This window comes from Lycium barbarum, chromosome 8, assembly GCF_019175385.1.
Source record: "Lycium barbarum isolate Lr01 chromosome 8, ASM1917538v2, whole genome shotgun sequence".
Taxonomy (NCBI): domain Eukaryota; kingdom Viridiplantae; phylum Streptophyta; class Magnoliopsida; order Solanales; family Solanaceae; genus Lycium; species Lycium barbarum.
In genome coordinates, this window is record NC_083344.1 from 9,360,853 (window position 1) to 9,382,459 (window position 21,607).

The following is a 21,607-nucleotide window of genomic DNA, read 5'->3' on the forward strand; positions in this document are numbered from 1 at the left end:
GCCTTTCTGTAAAAGAGAAGAAATCTCATTTTTACATAATTCCAAATATTCGGAATTCATTTGACATGGTCTTGCTTTAGTAGGAATATCTTTTTCAGAAAAAGATTCTTCATATGGAAGAGTGACAATATACCTACAATATACTAATAAATACTATAATATATATATATATATATATATATATATATATATATATATATATAATACAAAAAATAAAAAAAAAGGTTTTAACCACTCCAAACCGGACCGGTTCCGGTTTGGAGTTTCAAACCGGTAAACCGGAACCGGCCGGTTCCCTAACCGGTTACCGGTCCGGTTCCGATTGGAACCGATTGCCAGGTTTATATAGAAGAGATAAAATTTTATAATACCAACATATTATCAATTAATTAATCTGAGACTTGCAAATAAAAAGAAATGATCTATCAAATGTATAAGACAAAATAGAGTTTTTGACCAAAGCATTGTTAAACTATACCAGCAACAGGCGCGGATCTAGAGCATGCCGAGGGTGTTAGGGTCGGCAAAAAATTACAATGTATATATAGGGTAGATTTTCTGTATTTATGTACATATATTAACTTTTGAACATCCTGAATAAATGCAAAAGATTAGCTTAAGGTCCAGGGTGTCCAAAATTGTCTTTGCATCCTAAGTTTGATTCCCAGTGACAACATTATTTTTTATATTTAGCTTTTGTGGTTTTTTCGAACTCCCTGAGTGAAAATTCTGAATCCGCCACTGTTAATACGAGAAACAAAAATCACATCCTTAACTTGCCATAATGAACAAAATTAAACTCCCAAATTTAGCAACTTTCATCCATTCTTTTAACTCTTTTAAAAATTAGCAAAACCAAAGTCTTCACGGCTCTCTTGCACCATTTTGCATAGTGTAAGGATGTTTACATATTAACAAAAAATGACAAAAAAAATATTAACGTTCATTAATAGATTCAAACTATTGATTTAACATCATCGTGTTCAAGTAAATTTGGTATACATTCTTGAAGTCTTGTATCATTTGACCAACAAAGGCAAGTGGGCATAACCTTCCATAAATGCAATTTTGTGAGTTAACCCCCTTCTCAATCATTAGAAGACTAATCTCATAGCTAGTTTGCCGAGGTGATCCTCATGGCAAGAATCTGAAGCAATTTAGCAGATCAATGCATTCAATTCTCCCACAAAATAAATTATTGGAGAAATTACATTTTGTAAAGACATTAAACAGTATAAGAAAAAAGAACCAAAACATTTTGTAATTAATTAGAAGAGTAGTCACATTAAACGGTATATAAGAGAAAAGAAATGCTTGATGGCCAAGAGATTTAGAAGAGAACTTGGTGGCCAAGTTTCTTTGTGGCCAAGTTTTCTTGTGGACATCCAACACATATATTTACAACACTAACCCCCTGTTTGGATGGTTGTTTCACACGGTTCATTAATGTACAGTATGGTATGGTACAGTATGGTGTTGTATTGTATTGTACTGTATTAATGAACACAATGTTTGGATAGACTGTATCGTTTGTTGTGGTTTAATAACATTTGTATTGTTTGGTTTGACTTTATTGTATTGTATAATTGTTCCAAACTTAGGGCATACCGAAATAAGGAACACTTTGGGCAACTCAATGCTGTCACTCTCTTCCATCAAATGCTTATAATGAAGCCTCTTCCTTCTCTTGTATGCTTCTCTAAATTATTTAACATTATTTTAAATATGAAGCGTTACTCTGCTGTTGTTTCTCTTTTCCGAAAAATGCAGAAATTGGGTATCCCTGTTAATGGATACATTTTGAGTAGTGTGATTAACAGTTATGGCATGTTCGTTTAGGACATGTCAATTACAAAACCTTGCGAAAAATGATTAATCTTGAAATATTGCCTAAATTTGAGTGTAATATATCTAAATGTCAAATATGTGTTGAATCAAAGTTTGTTAAGCATTCGTATAAGTCTGTTCAAAAGAATTCAAACCCTTTAGACTTAATCCACACTGACATTTGTGATATAAAGTCAATGCCATCTCGCGGTGGGAAAAAATATTTCATAACTTTTATTGACGATTGCACTCGATATTGTTATGTTTATTGCTAAACAATAAGGATGAAGCAATAGAAGCGTTTAAGCAATATAAGAATGAAGTCGAAAATCAATTGAATAAAAACATAAAAATGATTAGAAGTGATGGGGGTGGAGAATACGAATCTCCTTTTGCAGAGATATGTTTAGATTATGGAATTATTCATCAAACCACTGCCCCCTACACACCACAATCCAATGGAGTTGCGGAAAGGAAAAATCGGACATTGAAAGAAATGATGAATGCTTTACTAATAAGTTCCGGTTTACCGCAGAGCTTGTGAGGGGAAGCTATCCTTACAGCTAACCGAATACTCAACGGAGTGCCCCACAGCAAAACACAATCTATTCCATATGAACTATGGAAAGGGAGAAAACCCAACTTGAAATATTTCAAAGTGTGGGGGTGTTTAGCAAAGGTACAAGTTCCTTTACCTAAAAGGGTAAAAATCGAACCAAAAACTGTGGATTGTGTTTTTATTGGATATGCTACAAACAACAAAGCTTGTCGGTTTTTGGTTCACAAATCCGACAATCCCGAAATTCATGTTAATACGGTAATTGAATCAGATAATGCTGAAGTCTTTGAAAATATTTATCCGTATAAAATTGAATGTGAGTCGTCAAGTGAAAGAGCTAAACGACCACGAGAAGAACTAAAGGAAAGTACACCAAGTGACAAGGATCCAAGGCGTAGCAAACGTAAAAGGACATCTACTTCCTTTGGACCAGATTTTGTGACATTCTTGCTTGAAGATGAGCCTCAAACATTTAAAGCAGCGATGTCTTCTTCTGATTCAGCATTTTGGAAAGAGGCAGTCAATAGTGAGATTCAATCAATCTTAGATAACCACACATGGGAAGTGGTTGATCTTCCTCTTGGAAACAAGACTTTAGGTTCTAAATGGATTTTTAAAAGGAAAATGAAAGTTGATGCACTATTGACAAATATGAGGCAAGACTTGTGGTCAAAGGTCATAGACAGAAAGAAGGCCTTGATTATTTTGACACATACTCGCCTGTAACTAGAATAACGTCCATTCAGGTGTTAGTAGCTCTGGCAGCCGTGTTTGGTCTTGAAATTCGCCAAATGGACGTTAAAACAACTTTCTTAAATGGTGATTTGGAGGAAGAAATTTACATGGAACAACCCGAGGGTTTTGTGGTTCCTGGTAAAGAAAAGAAAGTGTGCAAACTTGTAAAGTCGCTTTATGGACTGAAACAAGTACCCAAACAATGACATGCTAAATTTGACCAAACCATGCTGGCAAATGGCTTTAAAATCAATGAGTGTGATAAATGTGTTTACATTAAAAACACTCCAGGCCACGAAGTCATTGTTTGTTTGTATGTTGATGACATGCTGATAATGAGCAAAGATATGATAGATATAAATGCTACAAAGTGCATGCTGGCTAGCAAATTTGACATGAAAGACTTAGGAGTTGCTAATGTAATCCTAGGAATCAGAATTCATAGAACTCCACAAGGTATAGCATTATCACAGTCTCACTACATAGAGAAAGTACTTAACAAGTTCAAGTACTTGGATTTCAAGATTTCCAGAACTCCAATTGATGTGAGTTACGCACTTCAAAAGAATGAAGGTGAAACACTACTAAAAAAGCCGAAAAAACCGTTGACAAAAACCGACGTCCAGCGTCGGTTTTTTTTTAATGAAACCGACGGGAAACCGACCTTTTAAGGTCCGTCGGTTTTCATAGCCTCGCTTTTGGAAAACCGACGGACCACGTCAGTTTTTTCCGACGGACTGCGTCGGTTACGTAGTCCGCCGGGTTTTATTCAAAAAATTTAAAAAATAAAAAAAATAAAAAAATCGACGGACAGAGTCGGTTTTATTAATTTTTGATTTTTTATCTTATATATAAATAATATATATATATTATGAAAAAAACGATGCACTGCGTCGGTTTTTCATATAATTTTTTTATTTTAATTAAAAAAACCGACACAGTGCGTCGGTTTTTTATAGAATTTAAGAATTAATTTTCAGAAAACTGACGGACAGAGTCGATTTTCTGAAAAATCTGCAAAATTAATTTCCAGAAAACTGGCGGACTGAGTCAATTTTTTGGAAAATTTCCAGCATGCAAATCATGCATTTTCTGCAACCACACCTGCACAGAAATCAATACCAAAAGCTGCTCAGAAACCAGTAACAAAAGCTGCTCAAAACTAGCATTAAAATGCTCCAAATCAATTCTAAAAGAGCTACAACACATAAAATCACCCTAAGTAATAATAAAACACCTCAAACACTATCTAAACACATCAAATATGATCTAAATAGACCTTCAAAGTTCAGAAATATTTAAATGTCCAACCAATTCTAACTTTGAATTCTCAATAATAATTCTAATTTTAATAACTTATGGATTCTAACTTTAACTCTAAAAATTGAAAAGTAAATCTAGTCAAATAAAGTCTACATTTTAGTTTTGAGGTTATAGAAATATTACAACTTAATAATTCTAACATAACTTAATAATTCTAAGTTTGAAAAGCACAATTCCAACCAATTCTAAAAATTGAAAAGTAAATCTAGAGAAATAAAATCTACATTTTAGTATTGAGGTTATAGAAATACTATAACTTAACAATTCTAACTTTGAAAAGCACAATCTCAACCAATTCTAACTTTGAATTCTCAATAACAATTCTAACTTTAATAACTTATGGATTCTAACTTTAATTCTAAAAATTGAAAAGTAAATCTAGTCAAATAAAGTCTACATTTTAGTTTTGAGGTTATAGAAATATTATAACTTAATAATTTTAACATAACTTAATAATTCTAACTTTGAAAAGCACAATTCCAACCAATTCTAAAAATTGAAAAGTAAATCTAGAGAAATAAAATCTACATTTTAGTATTAAGGTTATAGAAATACTATAACTTAACAATTCTAACTTTGAAAAGCACAATCTCAACCAATTCTAATTTGGAATGATCAATAACAATTCTAATAACTTATGGAATTCTAACAAAAAGCACAATCCAAAAAAAAAAAAAAACAACTAGTCAAATAATTAAAGTATACATTTTTGCACATACTCAACATCAATAATATTACAAAGAATGATAACTAAGCTAACACAAATACATTGACAAAGAACATGAAATATAGCACAATCTCAAACCAAAAAAAAAAAAAAATGACAACTAAACTAGTCAAATAAAGTTTACATTTTTTTCACAAATTCATCATTAATAACATTGCAAATGATGTTTAACAAAGCTAAATAGATTAACATTATGCCTAAAATCCACAAATAAAACTAAAATTGAAAGAATTTTAAAAGCCCTAATTTAAGAGAAACTAACCTCAATTAATTAACTTCAAAATGGGTCTCGGGTTGGTGGGGTCGGGCTGCGCAGGCAGCGGCGCTGGGCGGCGGGTAGCTAGATTTTGAGGGGAATGGGAGTTTAATTGGGAAGAGGAAAAGAAATGGGTATGAAAACCCGTCTGGAATGTTTTTAAAGAAAAACCGACGGACAAAACCGACCTTGTCTGTCGGTTTTTCCCGCACGTTTGACCAGATTTGACCCAAAAATTAAAAAAAAAAACTGACCCTGTCCGTCGGTTTCCTAAAAAACATTGTTTATTATTTTTTTAAAAAACAAATTGAATTTCATATTATTTAAAATATTTTTAAAAATAAAACCGACGTCGTCCGTCGGTTTTATATTAATTTTTTTTTTTAATAAAACCGACGCGGGACGTCGGTTTTTTTTTGCGGATATATAATTTCAAAATTTTGCGAAAAAAACCGACGTTGCCCGTCGATTTTTTAATTAAAAAAATTAGAAATACACAAAACTGACGCACTGAGTCGGTTTTCCGTCGATTTTTCAAAGAGACGCAGTCCGTCGTTTTTTTGTCCGTCGAAATTTGCCAGTTTTTTAGTAGTGAAAGTAAATCACAAGGGGACTATGCGAGAGTGTTGGGAAGTCTGATGTATATCATGAATTGTACACGACCAGATATAGCATGTGCTATTAGCAAACTAAGTCGGTTTACAAGTAATCCCAATCACACACATTGGATGGCAATGAAACGAGTTTTGGGGTATCTGAAACATACTCAAGACTATGCTTTGCATTATAATAAATATCCCGGAGTAATTGAGGGATATAGTGATGCAAATTGGATCACCGGATCGTCTGAAGTGAAATCCACGAGTGGATATGTTTTCACAATTGGGAGTGGAGCAGTGTCTTGGAAATCATCCAAACAGACTTGCATCGCCCGTTCCACCATGGAATCTGAATTCATAGCTTTAGACAACGCCGGTGAAGAAGCTGAATGGCTCCGAAATTTCTAAGAAGATATTCCATTCTGGCCCAAACCTTTGGCTCATATACGTATACATTGTGACAGTCAAGCAGCAGTAGGTAGGGCAGAGAGCGTAATGTATAACGGAAAATCTCGTCACATACGACGGAGACACAATACCGTTAGACAACTCCTCTCTAGTGGCGTTATCACAATTGACTATGTAAAGTCAAGAGACAACGTAGCGGATCCGCTTACAAAAGGCTTATCTAGAGAAGGAGTTAGTAGATCATCAATGGGAATGAGGTTAAGGCCGAGGACAAGTCATCATGGCGGAAACTCTACCTAGCAGACTGGAGATCCCAAGAGCTAGGTTCAAGGAGATCAAACAAAGTTATGATTGGTGCTTCAACATTGTCAAACAACTCAACCCATTCTCGGATAAAGACAATGTTCAGAAATAAGGACAAAACTTTATGGCTTGTTAATGAGTTAATAAAGCATTAAGATTTTTAATAATTATCTAAATCTGGCAGTGTATGACCAAATAATGTGGCTATAGGACCACATATTTAGAAATCACCTATGTGAGTGTTAAGTGTAAGCCGCTTTAAAGGGGAATGACAGTGAAGGCCAATTCTCTATGCACTCATGAAACTAGGCGGTGTTCATGGCTGAAACTAACACAACCGTGAGAACCATAAACGGTTGAAGGTTGATTGAGTGACTTATGTTGTCTAGGTATATAACAAAGTTTGACGGTTCAAAGATATCAAATCTACCGATTGATTGAGTATATCCAATATAAGTTCACTACGGAAAGTTCAAAGGGAAACCTACTTATCCAGATGCAGTCAATCTTCGCTTGTATATCACACTTGTCCGCGCATTCTTTTATATTATGGCCATTCCCCATTCATGTAGGGGATTGTTGGGTTTTGATATTGGTGAATGGGAAATGATGGGATGAAAAGTAAAGGGAATATAAAAGGTCCCCTTTGCTGTGGGGAATGTAAAAGTTCCCTTGTACTTTGGTTAAAGCATCTGTCCCACATAGGAAAAAGAGAGGAAAAGAGAGGTGTATATATTACATTACACATTCTCTAGTCGCTAAAAGGGTTGAGGGGGCAAGGACCCCTCGCGCCGTCGTCGTCGTTCGCTCGGCTCGGCTTCGGCTTCGGCTTCGGCTTCGGCTTCGGCTTTGGATTTAGATTTGCAAAAGATTGATTGATTATCTTTTTGGACAAACTTTTCTTTAATTATTTAATTATTTATTTATGTAATTAATTAATTAATTAATTAATCCAATGCGGACCCTGACTCGCGACTTGTGACCGACCCGGTCCATTTTCCCCTTCCCGGATAATTTCGAATTTCCCTCCAAAAACTGGTGACTGATCTGAATGGTTGAAAACATTTAGAATCAGTACACCCAACAACTATAAAATTCCTGTTTTTGTTCGAGAATTCGATACGAAAAATATTCTGCAACAAAACAACTAATCTTTCTCTCCATAACTCTCTTCTTTTATTTTGTGTGATAAACTGCCGTTGAGTGGTTCGCCGCTGCCGGAATTTGGAGTACTACTATTCTGGTAACTAATCGTTCTATCCTAGGATGGAATATTCCATCAACCTCGAGTACTGTGAGGGGAATAATTTCCTTAAGGACACACTTTGAACTAAGTGGGCTCAATTACATTCTGGAAAATATTTTTCCAACACTGCTTCTGTTCATTTTCCAGTTTCTGTCGTTTACTAGTTTTTTAAGGATTTTACTGTTATACTGTGTAATCTGTATTACCAAGTGTTTTTACAGATTGTGTTGAAACTTTATTTAAACCTATATAGATTATTTTGCCAACAAATATGTCATTAAACTAGCGGAAATGACTCATTTATGTCACTCGTCAATATTTTGGCTCATTTATGTCATCGCCGTCACCAAAATGACTCGTCTATACCATTATCGTTATCAAAATGGCCCATTCATGCCATTTTTCATTAACACCAGTTTTATAATACCAAATATGACACGTGGCCTCCAATTAGAGATGGACGTTGTCTAATTAAAGCAACCTAATAATAAATCCCAAATTAATAAAAAAGGGGACCCAAATTAATAAAAAATGGCATGAATGAGCCATTTTGGTAACAACGATGACATATATGAGACAAACTATTGATGATAAGACGAATAGATATGAATGACGAAATGAGGTCTTCCCCCCTTACCTTAGTCAGACTGGCATGAAGCTTACCTGAGAAAAAAACACTTCTAGCTAAAACACGGAACAACTTTAACACACGATTTGAAATTTTGATAAATAAACTTCCAACTCAATGTGCTGAAGTTCAAAAGTTTTTGGAGATTAAAACTCCAGGATCAATTCATGGAGTTTGATTTTGTTATGGAGTTGGAAATTTGAACAAGCCTTGCTATGGAAAACGTGAAAAACGATTATTTCGAAATGCGAATAAATTAAATTGCACATTTCAAACTCCAAAAATAATTTATGGAATTTTCAAGTGATAAATGTTCAAACTTCAATATTCCTTTTTGGACATTAGGAACATTTTCGTCCAAATATTTTTCTTGTCAAAAGAGTAGCTAAATAAGTAGCTTTTGAAATAATGACTAATGTTTACAGATATTAAAATTAACATTTACCAATTTTACCCAATAGTAAGTATAACCAATCCCAAGAAGATATTTCCTTCGTCTCAATGTATGAAGTATCATTTGACTTGACATAATTTTTAAAAATTTGTGATCTAAAATAAAGCTTATTCATTTATGTGATTATAAATCATTTCATTGAGAAAACAGAATCTTAAAGTTAAAGTTGATTTTAGCTATAAAAAAGTGATTCTTTTTGGATAGATCGATTGAGACGGAATGTAACATGGGGCATTTAATTATTGGTGACTCTTTAGTTTTTTTATTTAGGAGAGGTGACTCAAGTTTTAATTATTAGGTGGAGGTGACAATTTTCTATTAGTGATTAAGGGGTTTTGAATTTTCCCAAAAGTTTCTATTTTGACACTTTGACCCTCAACTTTATTTTTAACACTTTGCACTCAAGTTTTATTTTTAACACTTTGACCCACCCCCGCCCAGACCCCGCCCCCGCGCCCCTTCCACACCCCCCGCTCCCCGCCCCACCCCCCGGCCATTTTTTTTTATTTTCATTATTTTTTTTTCACCCCTCCTCCCAACCCCGTAACCCCCACCCCACCCCTCACGCCCTACCCCCACCAAAAAAAAATTAATTTTATTTATTTTATTTATTTATTTTTCACCCCCCCCCCTCTTCCTCCTCCTCACAATCCTCCCCCAGCCCCACCCTCCAAAACAAATTAAAATTTTTTGATTTTCTTTATTTGTTTTTTCACCCCCCCTTCTCCTCCTCCTCGCAACCCTCCCCCCACCCCCACCAAAAAAATTTTAAAAGAAGTTTTGATTTTTTTCTTACCGGCCTCCACTCCTCCTCCCCCCTCCCCCACCAAAAAAAATTAAAAAGTTTTGATTTTTTATTTTATTTTTTCACCAGCCCCCGCTCCTCCTCCCACCCCTCACTACCCCCACCCAAAAAAATTTGATTTTTTTTTTATTTATTTTTTCACACCCCTCGTCCTCCTCCTACTCGCAACCCTCCCCCCACCCCTCACCAAACCCCTCCCCCCGCTCCCCTCAATTTTGTTTTTAAAAAGTTTTGATTTTTTCTTACCAGCCTCCACTCCTCTTCCCATCCCTCCCCCCACCCCCCAAAAAAAATTGTTTTTTTTTTAATTTTTTCACCAGCCCCCCTCCTTCTCCCCCCCCCCCTCACTACCCCCCCCCCCCGCCCCCCCAAATTGCTTTTTTAAAAAAAGTTTTGAAAATTTTTCTTTTTATTTTTTTGCACACACCACCCCCACCCCGCACCCTTCCAAAAAAATGTTTGTTTAAAAAAAAGTTTTGAATTTTTTTTTTTTGCACCACTCCCGTCCCCCACTAAAAAAGAATATTGAAAAGAAGTTTGGATTTTTTTTTTTTTGGGGGTTTAGGAAAAGTTTTGATAAAATTCAGGTTGTTGTTTAGTATGTTTGTAGTGAAATAGATGTTTTTTCTGTTGTTGTCCTGGTATGGTTCAGGGTTTAGGAAAAGATATCTAATAGATGGTTTTTTTGTTCTTGTCCTGGTATTTATCTGGTTCTGTTTATAGAAGATATCCAATGAATTTATCGTTGTTGTAACAAGTTCTACACTTGTGGCAACAAGTAGACAGTCTGTTCCAACAACTACAAATCTGTTGGACATAGCTTCACTTATTTGGTTCTATTTGTTGAAAATATCCAACAAATTTGTAGTTGTTGTCCAAGCCGAAATGCTCCATAGTTGTTAATTGCACTGTGTTGTAATAATAATTATTTGTTGGAACTTTATGACATTTTAATGTTATTCTTTTTTAGAATGGTAATTTCTGTTCTTGATGCTTGTGAACTTGGTTTATATGATATGCTGATCGTGTTTAAATCACAAATGTGTGTATTGTTGTTAATAAATTGTTGAACAGTTTTCAACAAGTAATGAATCTGTAGCAACAACTCTGTAACTTGTTGGGTTTTATCCAACAAGTAACAGGACTTGTTGCAACAACTAGTAACTTGTGTCTTATCCAACTGCAAAGATTTCCAGCAATAAGTAATCTGTTGCAACAACTGACAGGCCTTGGTGCAACAACTAAGTTACATGTTGGGGGTTTTCCAACAAGTGGAGTGACTTGTTGCATAAAGCGGGTAACTTGTTGTGTTTTATTCAACAAGAGTAAGGACTTGTTCAACAACTATGTCATTTGCTGCAACAGATACTACAGTTGTTGCAACAGATATTACACTTGTTGCAACAGATATTACAGTTGTTGCAACGGATGCTACTTGATTCACCCATATTTAGTGATCACCACAGAGAAGCAATGATATTTAATGATAAACAAAGGAAATCAATAATAAGTAGTGATCAATATATAATACTTAATCAATTTGATGATAATTTGAGTCAGGAATATGCACTAAATCCAATGATCATTAGAGTGAATTGATGTGAGCTACTTGATTCACCCATATTTAGTGATAAGCAAATGAAATCAACGATATTTAGTGATCAATATATAATACTTAATCAATTTGATAGTATTTTAAGTCAGGAAAGATGATCTACTAAGTCAGTATGCACTAAATCGAATGATTATTATAGTGAATTGATGTGAACTTCTTGATTCACTCATATTTAGTGATAAACAAAAGAATCAACTATATTTAGTGATCAATATATAATACTTAATCAATTTGATAGTATTTTGAGTCATGAGAGATGATTTACTAAGTCAGTATGCACTAAATCGAGTGATTATTAGAGTGAATTGATGTGAACTACTTGATTCACCCATATTTAGTGTTAAACAAATGAAATCAATGATATTTAGTAATGAATATATATATATATATATATATATATATATATATATATATATATATATATATATATATATATATATATCTACTAACATCCTTAATGGATTAAATAGTAATTTCATGGATTAGATGGACAATTCTAAGTGTATTCTTAGAACAGATACTACAGTTGCTGCAACAGATACTACAGTTGTTGCAACAAATACTACACTTGCTACAATAGATACTATAGTTGTTACAAAGGATACTACAGTTGTTCCAACAGATACTACACTTGCTGCAACAGATACTATACTTGCTGCAACAAATACTACTTGGTTCACCCATATTTAGTGATCAATAAAGGGAATCAGCCATTTTAGTGATAAACAATAGAAGTCAACCATATTTAGTGATAAACAATGAAAATCAACCATATTTATTGATCAATATATATACTTAAGCAATTTGATGGTGTTTTGGGTCAAGATAGATGATCAACTAAGTCCAATACGCACTAAACGGAGTGATCATTGGAGTGAATTGATGTGAACTACTTGATTCACCTATCTTTAGTGATAAAGAATGGAAATCAACCATAGTTATTGATCAATATATACACTTAAGCAATTTGATGGTGTTTTGGGTCAGGATAGATGATCAACTAAATCCATTACACACTAAACGGAGTGATCATTGGAGTGAATTGATGTGAACTACTTGACTCACCCATATTTAGTGATAAACAATGGAAATCAACCATATTTAGTGATCAATATATATAATTAAGCAATTTGATGGTGTTTTGGGTCAGGATAGATGATCAACTAAGTCCAATACGCATTAAATGGAGTGATCATTGGAGTGAATTGGTGTGAACTACTTGACTCACCCATATTTAGTGATAAACAGTGGAAATCAACTATATATATATATATATATATATATATATATATATATATATATATACTAAAATCATTAGTAATTTGTTGCAACTTCTTCCACAACTGTATGATCTGTTGCAACAGATTAGTAACTTGTTTAAACAGCTTAGTTATTTGTTGGAACGGATTAGTAACTTGTTGAAACAGATTAGTAATTTGTTGCAACTTCTTCCACAACTGTGCTATCTGTTGCAACAGATTAGTAACTTGTTTAAACAGACTAGTTAATTATTGAAACAGATTAGTAACTTGTTGAAACAGATTAGTAATTTGTTGCAACTTCTTCAACAACTGTATGATTTTAGCTAAACAAATTTTGCCTGAAAGTAAAATTTCTGTCTCAGGATAAAATTTAAGGAAAAGGGTCAAATATACCCCTCTACTTTGTTTTATTAGTTAAATATACCCTTCGTTAGCAAAATTCTGCCTCAAGACAGAATCAAACAGAATTTTGTAAATTTGCCCAGCAAAATTCTGTCTTAAGGCAGAATTTGGGCCCCACAGGCAGAATTTTTGCTGATGGAAATTTTGCCTGAAGGCAGAAATTTTACCTTCAGGCAGAATTTGTATGAGTAGAAATTTTGTTTATGCTATATAAATTCTGCCCGAAAGTAAAATTTCTGCCTCAGGATAAAATTTAAGGAAAAGGGTCAAATATACCCCTCTACTTTGTTTTATTAGTTAAATATACCCTTCGTTAGTAAAAGTTAACAAAAATACCCCTACCGCCTTCAAACTTCATACTTATGCCCCTATTTGGATGGAAATCCCCAAATCCTCTCAAATTACCCAATTTCAAAAAAATTACTCATTTTTTTTGTTGACCCACCCCGCCCGACGCGCCTATCATCATCATTCAGCTCTAGCTTCATCTTCTTCCATGGAGAAAAAAGAAAAAAGTAAGAATACACCCAAGTTAGGATTTAAAGATTAAATTTGAGGTGAATTTTGAAATTTTAAACACCACCATTTTAAGGGATAAAAATTAAATACCACCCGCAGCGAAGGACACTCCTGCAAATTGACCGTTTGCAAATTACTTTATCCAAACTGAAGCTTCCAAGAAAAGACCCCAATCAGTGGCTGTATATCATCTACATCCATCCACTTCTTACTAAAAATCATCCATCGTCCTTTCTTTCATTCTTGCATCTAATCACATTTATTCAATAGGTGATGTATTTTTGAGTTCCATAGGTGATAAAAGGAGAGCTAAATTCGAAACTAGAGAAAGCAATTCCAGAATTTAGGGTTTGCATTGTTGTTTTCTCGAAAAATCATGCTTCTTCTAGCTGGTGTCTTAAGGAACTAGTTAAAATACTCAAGTTAAAGCAGATAATTTTGCGTATCTTATACGATGTCGATCTTCTCAAGTGCGAAAGCAAATTGGGTGTTTTGGTGAAGATTTGGGTATACAGAAAGGACGATTATTTTGGGTTTTACCAGATGTTGCTGACGGGTATCATCTCTTAGTCCTTTCTAAACGAAGTACTCCTAGAGTAGGTATTTTGATACTATTAACTTTGACACATTGAGATTTAGTCACTTTTTTTTTTTTTTTTTTTTTTTTTGATTAGCGCCGGGTGTCCGAGTCTCTTTGAGCCCCGACTAATCCCGGGGGTGCACAGGCCCTCGGCAAGGAGTTTCCCGCAAGTGCACCACGGGTAATTCAGGGTTTCCCCAGTCCGATGGCCCTCAGAAATTGTTTGCACCCAGCGGGTTTCGAACTTGAGACCTTGAAAGGGAGCACCCCAAGGCTCAAGTCAATTGCCACCAGACCAACCCCTGAGATTGAGATCTAGTCACTTAGCACTTAATAAGTACAAATTTAAAAACATAAAGTTAATTCCTTTCTTGATTATATAAGCGGGCACTTATTTTGAACCAAAATAAAAAAGCTAAGTGGACACTTATTATGAAGAACCCGAGGGAGTATCAGTATATTCTATAGCTTCAATGTGCATATTTAAATTACTTAAATGCTTAAATAATTTAAGGTTGTTAAGAATAATAGCTAAGAGACCTAAAGTTAAGTGCTAGGGAAAAAAACTTTAAGTGTTGGCTCTTATTGTTGAGGACGTTATTTTGTTCCTGTTATTAGTTATTATTGTTGTTATAATGTTTCTTCTTTTGCTAACAATTTGTAGGCATGAATCTAAATTTATCGAGAATATTATAGAATAAGTCATGCCAGAGGTGAACCAAACACCTCTATATGTTGCTTGGTACCCAGTTGGAGTATATACTCGTGTCAAAGAAATAGAGTTGTTATCACAAAATGAATGTGTTGATGAAGTTCACATGATTGGTATATTTGGCATTGGTGGAATAGGAAAAACAACTTTGACAAAGGCAATCAAATTAATCAAAGCAAGACTCGGGTCCAAGAAGGTTCTAATTGTCCTTGATGACGTGGACCTTAAAAGGCAATTAAAATCCTTAACAAGAGAAAGAAGTTGGTTTGGTCCGGGTAGTTTAATAATAATTACAGCCCGAGACGAACATTTGATAAATGGGCTTAGAGCAAATGATGCCAATTCGAGGCTAGAAGAAGACCAGTTGGTTGCTATTTGATTGTTAGGATCGGAAGAAATGTGAGATTTTAAGGAAAGAAGAGCTACTTCTAATCGGGAGTGCAGTACCAAGATCGATAGAGCAATTGATGCAATTTTCGGGTTTGGTCGACAGGGTATTTCACTAATATCTCAACTTTCTTCACGTGGAATTTCTCCAATTGTGTTTTCACATAGTCTGAAAGGAGAGGGCAATGGTGGAGGTATACTAGTTCTTGGTGAGATTTTGAATCCGAGCATCCTCAGCAAATACCTTTTCCCTCCCAATTCATCTCGGAGCTTCTTGACTATTATATTCCTGCTTTGGACCTCAACTTTCCTCTTTGTCGATGATTCGAGGATTAGTTCAAAAAACTTTAGTTTCAGACATTTCAGGTAGACACAAACAAACTCTCTTTTCAAAGTGTTGTCTGATCTGTTCATCATTGAAAATTATCTTAGCTACTTGAATTGAGCAAATTGAGTTGTTACCTCTCCGCACTCGTAGCGGACACCCGCATCCGAGTCCGAGCAACTTAAGTAGTTATTGGAAAATGAATATGTAGATGAAGTTCACATGGCATTGGTGGAATAGGAAAAATAACTTTGGCAAAAGGTATCAAGAAGTCTGCGATGTTCTACAAGGAAATAAGGTCTGTAAATTCTTTATCTTTATCTTGATTATATTTTTTTAAAACTAATTTCATTTTTTATTTACTCCTCGTTTCTATTGTCACCCCAAGAGTTCAATACATTTGTGCTTCTTCTCTCGTTAGTAAATTGTTTCTAGTTGTTTCTAGAAATGAGCATTTGCTAAAGTCAAACTCATACTATCAAGGGTAAAACTATCAAATCAAAATTCACCTAGTATTAATAGTACCAGTTTCAAAAAAAAAAATAAAAAAAAAATTCACCTAGTATTTAACTATTATACAAATCAATTTGCTGACCCATAGTTCTTATTAAATTTAATTAGTGTACTGGTGATAGACTATATTTCCAAGACTAGTTATTCAAATATGGTTAACTCTGTGTTCTTTTTTTCTGAATCAATTGATCATTTTCTTTTTTTGTATTCTATTTTTTTAGTTAGTTCCTTTTTTTTTTTTTTTTTTTTGAATGATGAGTTCGTATGAACTCTCTATGCTTATATCCAATTGCGGAAATTAAGCTTGCTTGAAGAAATCAGGGATAACAACTTTAGAAAAGTACGGTATAGGGATACATATGGAACAACTATGAATTATTTCTTGAACTAGATATACGAAATATTCTATTATCAAGTTTCTGGATTCTATTTGCCCTCTTTGTTCACCTTCGTTTTTTTTTTTAAAAAAAAAAAAAAAACACTATTTCTTATTGAATGGTGTTAGCTAGTATCTGAAAGAATCTCATCTTATCTCTTTGAGAAATTTTCCATTTTTTTGTTTGCCAAAGAGGATAATTAAATTGGTAGAGGTTGTTTGCAGATCTTTCTTATGGTCTGGTACTGCAGAACATTGGTTTCCTGGGCAAAAACCTGCCTCCCAAAGGCAGCAGGAGGGCAAAATGTGATGAATATTTGTCTTTGGAACAGAGCTGAAGTAATCAAACAACTTTGGGCAATTGCTGACAAGAAGGACTGCCTCTGGATTAGGCGGGTGCACAGCTATTATTTGAAGAATGAATCAGTGGACTCTCTCAACATCCCTGGTAATGCAACTTGGGTTATAAGAAAGATAATTGAGACTAGAAAGTTCATCCTCCAATCAACTTTCTCTTCAGGGAGCCTTTCATGCTAGGTTGGCAATTGGCATCTGATGTCAAGGGGAATAAATTGTCAATCAAGAGCATGTTGTCACCCTGCTTCCAATTCATCCCAAAGTCCCATGGAAATCTCTCACACTACAACCAAGCATTCATCCAAGACATATATTTACTTTGTGGTTAGCAGTGCAGAGAAGCCTAGCAACAGTGGATAAATTGCTTAGATTTGGTATCCATGTGCCCCTGAATTGTGTCTTTTGCAACTCTCCAGTTGAATCATTTGACCACCTATTCTTCTCATGTTCCATCACTAAAGCACTATGGCAGAGACTTCTACTGTGGTTGGGCTTTCAAAGAAGTATTGGTTACTGGCAGGAGGAAATACAATGGCTCTGTAGTTGGGTAAAAGAGAGAACTCGTAGAGGTGAGATCACCTGCTGTGTATTTGCTATTGTGGATGCATCTATCTGGAAAGAGAGGAATGGCATCAGGTTTCAAAGAAGCGTTTATCGGTGTGACAGGCTGTGCAGGGAGATACATATCCACGTACAAGGCAGAATACTCTCAAAGTCGCAGGCTCCTTCGGCTCTTCTGAACACCATGCCCTGAAGTCTGCTGTTTTTTTTTTTTTTTTTCTGCTTGTATTGTTATTCTTATGCTCTCTGTAACCTCGTGTTGAGAGGGACCTGTTTACCCTCCATTTCTTTCTTCTAGTCTGTTAGTTACTTGTTGCTTTTGATAGGTATAGTATTGTTATCTAGATCTGTAGTTAGGCTCCTTGTAAGTTGAGTCTTGGTCTTCATTTTTGAGAAACAGGTGGTAACTATTGCTTTGGAATTAATAAAATCCTTTTATTTACCCAAAAAAAAAAAATTAATTCTGTTTGTTTGACCTTCTATTTGTATATAGCATTTCTCTCCCTAATTTTCTGGGACTTAAACATGGTCTTAAGGCACTTCTCGTTTTACTGAATTACAGGGTTCCAAAAAAGGTAGAAGCACCAAAGGTAGATCCATGGGCGTTAAAACGTGCGAACTTGAGGGCCAAAGAATTTAAGAAAATGAAAAATCTTAGGGTGCTTATTGCTTAAAATCGACCAATTAATGGAGATCTTGAGCTGTTGTCTAAAGTAGGCACCATCGTATTTTCCACCTGAGAAACTTGTATTTCTAAATATGCAAGGGAGTAATATGCAAGAACTTGGCTTAACTTTGCAGGTTTGTTACTCAATGTTACAATTTCCTGTGTACTGTTATTCCAACTGACAGAAAGAAAATCTTACTTGAAACTATATTTGGTTTACTTGTAGTGTTGCAAAAGTTGAAGATGTTGGATCTCTCTGATTGCAAGCAACTCACTCCAAACTTCAATGGCTCACGAAGTCTGGAGACTTTGTTGTTCAAGGCTGACAGAGATCCACAAGTCAATAGGAAATCTGGACAGACTAATTGATTTATGGATCTTCCGAGCAACATATGCCAGCTAAAATCCCTTAATCCCGGGACATTAGGGGCTGCTCATCTATACAAACGCTGCCAGTTGACCTTGGAGAGATGTGAAATCTACAATATCTTTTTGCACTTGATACAGGTATAAACAATGGCTTGGATCTATTGAAATGCTACAAGATCTTGAAGTTTTGGAGGTGGAAGGTCATTATTTCCATAGCAATAATCTTGCATCTTGGTCTATTGAATTGCAGGAGTTAAATATGTACTCCAATGTGATGGGATTCCAGATTGGTCCAACAATCAAGGAAAAATTTCATCTCTCTGCTTAACTATGATGTATCAAGTTTTTAGAAATGATTGTCTCATGTGTTCGCAAGTTTGTCAACGTACGCTTTTCTAGTGGTGCGCAAGGCTTCTGCTGCTGTACTATTGCCGATATAGAGACAATGGTGTAATGCCTGCTGCACAAGTAGAACTGTCATGTGTACTCTTCAGATGTTACTTACAAGAACCTTTTGATGGCCAGATGAATTCACTATGTGCCCGTAACTCCACACAAGGGATTGTGATCCTCTGTCTTCATTTTTAAGTATCAATTTTGCAGTTGACTTAGTCATGTATATCATATTTTCTTTAGTATATTCCTGTTGTTTAAGGGTAGTAGCTATTATGAGTTATGACGGAGGTACTTGTTCATTTGGATAAGCATAGGCCACTGCAACTCTCATTTTTCGTTGTAGTCTTTTCACTCTTTGGAGTTGAAGGAAGTCGGTGATCATAAGCCTGATATTTTACTAATATTTCTTGACTCTTGTTCTTGGTGTTATTGTTACTAGTATTTCCTTTGGCAACTCCTTGATCAACCACGAAGATGGATCATTATATATGTAATTTGATTGTTGGCTATGTCTTCACTTTTTCTTTTACGTTTTTCATTCTTTTGTTGGAGACTCATTTAGTGATCATTTGTGTCACGCCCCGAACCATGGCCTGGACGTAACACGGCACTCGGTGCCTGACTACATGTGACCGAGCGAACCACATGACTTGCTAAATCATCATGATGCATAACATAAGCGGAATATAACGTGAATGCATGATGAGCCTTTGTAAAACGTAATAATTCATAATACTTAATAAAGTACTTGTTTAAAACATGAGTGAGCCAAAATGGCTATACGACTCCAAATGTCTGACATAACATAACTGACTGGTCTAGTCTATGAAACCTCTATCATGAGTCTGACTGGAAAACATAATTACTGGGACAAGGCCCCCAGCATACCTTTACATGCAAAACTAAACAGAGAAATACAATGTTTAAACCCCGAATGAGATGGGGCTCACCGATAAGCTGGTACGAGTAAATCCTAATGATCAGAAGCGTCGTCCTGTAACTCCGTACCTGCATCGTGAAATACAGGCCCCCGGGCAATAAAAGGGGACGTCAGCACATTGAATGTACTGGTATGTAAAGCAACCGGAAGAAACAACAGGGGACACGGAATAACATGATAAGAACTGAAACTGAAAACTTGGACATGAACATGAGCATGAGTACATATACGTATACATAACATGAGTAAAACATGATAAGTAGGGAGAGCATTTCATAAACCGACATATCATATCATATCATATCACCACGTGGGTACGTGGAGTCTGGTACCTCGCCGGACCAGCAGAGCTCTTATACCTTGCCAAGGTATAAGGTAGTAATTTACCACGTGGGTACGTGGAGTCTGGTACCTCGCCGGACCAGCAGAGCCCTCATACCTTGCCTGAGGTAGTAAGGTACCTGATGGATCCATTCAGTGTAAAATTAAGGTATCGTCCTAACTGGGCGGAGCGATCCTTGTCCTATGGTGGCTACATAGTTTCAGGCTATCTGAGCCTTCTCGGTAATTCGTGCAACTCCCAAAAACATGAACATAATATAATTGGCTAAGAAGCCCATGATTTTCGTGAATTAACTTGTAATCATGATTCCACGAAATAACTTGTAACATGGTTTCGTGAATTAACTTGTACTTGTCTTGTAATCATGATTTCACGAAATAACTTGTAAACATGGTTTCATGCAATAATCTTGTAAACACGGTTTCATGAAATAATCTTGTAAACACGGTTTCATGAAATAATCTTGTAAACATGGTTTCATGAAATAACTTGTCATAGTCTTGCAAACATGTTCTTGATTCATGAGTAATAAGAATATTTCGAAATCATATATATAATTGACTTGAAAACATGCTTATAACTTGCAAAATAAACTCATGCAGTTTCATATGAACATAATGAGAACACATGAGGAAGAATTCATGATTCATGGATTAAGCTAGGATTCCTAATATCAATAACGGAAGATTAGGAATACAACAACGAACATAGATACGAAATTCGTATACATACATACATGATTACGGGCTACCAATATGTTGGATTTAATGCCCTAGGATTTGAACTTCATAGATTTTACGAAACGGATCATGGGGAAGAACGTAGAGATTCCCACATGTGGATGGAAGTTCTACATACCTTAACCTCCCGCTTTTGAGCGTCTTTCAATCCCTTCAACTTCAATCTATAGCAATATAAGTCATAGGGATTCTATATTAGCAACCATATCCATGTTTTGTTCATCTAAGCATTTTATCAAACACTTAATAGGCTTGAAGCTTTATAACCCTCATTAATGGTGTTTTCTTCACCAAATCCCCATCCTTTTACTTCTAGCTAATTCTACAATCCCATTAGATGTAATTAACATCATTTTTCATCAACCATATGGATACAACAATCCCAAGTCAACAATCCAACAATTCTAGCATAATTCATATAATCATCTTCAACAAACCCAATTATTATTCTCCCAAGAATTCATCAATTCACAACTATAAGTGATTAGGGAGTAGAAATATTACCTTTTTGGGTAGTCACCACGAAATCAACACCCCAAGTCCGATCTTTGGCTTAAAATGACGACCACAACTTGTACTACAAATTATCCTTCATGAGCTTTGGGATTTGGGGCCTTAAAATTGGTTGATTTTCTCCTTCTTCTCTCTAGATTCCATTCTCTCTCACTTCCTC

At 35.2% G+C, this 21,607-nt stretch overlaps 2 long non-coding RNA genes across 5 annotated transcripts; one reads left to right on the forward strand and one right to left on the reverse strand.

The window, feature by feature from the left end:
- Nucleotides 1-13,788: 13,788 nt before the first annotated feature.
- LOC132605889 (uncharacterized) lies at nucleotides 13,789-18,575 on the forward strand. Of its 4 annotated transcripts, none has more exons than XR_009569488.1 (4): nucleotides 13,789-14,224; nucleotides 14,343-15,970; nucleotides 16,787-18,280; nucleotides 18,373-18,575. It is a non-coding gene; the product is annotated as an uncharacterized LOC132605889 (long non-coding RNA). The 4 variants fall into 4 exon arrangements; XR_009569489.1 differs by having other exon boundaries at nucleotides 13,790-14,268; nucleotides 14,913-15,970; nucleotides 18,373-18,570; XR_009569490.1 differs by having other exon boundaries at nucleotides 13,790-14,224; nucleotides 14,913-15,970; nucleotides 18,373-18,570.
- Nucleotides 18,576-19,620: 1,045 nt separating this feature from the next.
- On the reverse strand, nucleotides 19,621-21,607 carry LOC132604991 (uncharacterized). The gene is made up of 3 exons (XR_009568955.1): nucleotides 21,439-21,607; nucleotides 21,053-21,098; nucleotides 19,621-19,919 (listed from the first exon to the last, which is right to left on the reverse strand). It is a non-coding gene; the product is annotated as an uncharacterized LOC132604991 (long non-coding RNA).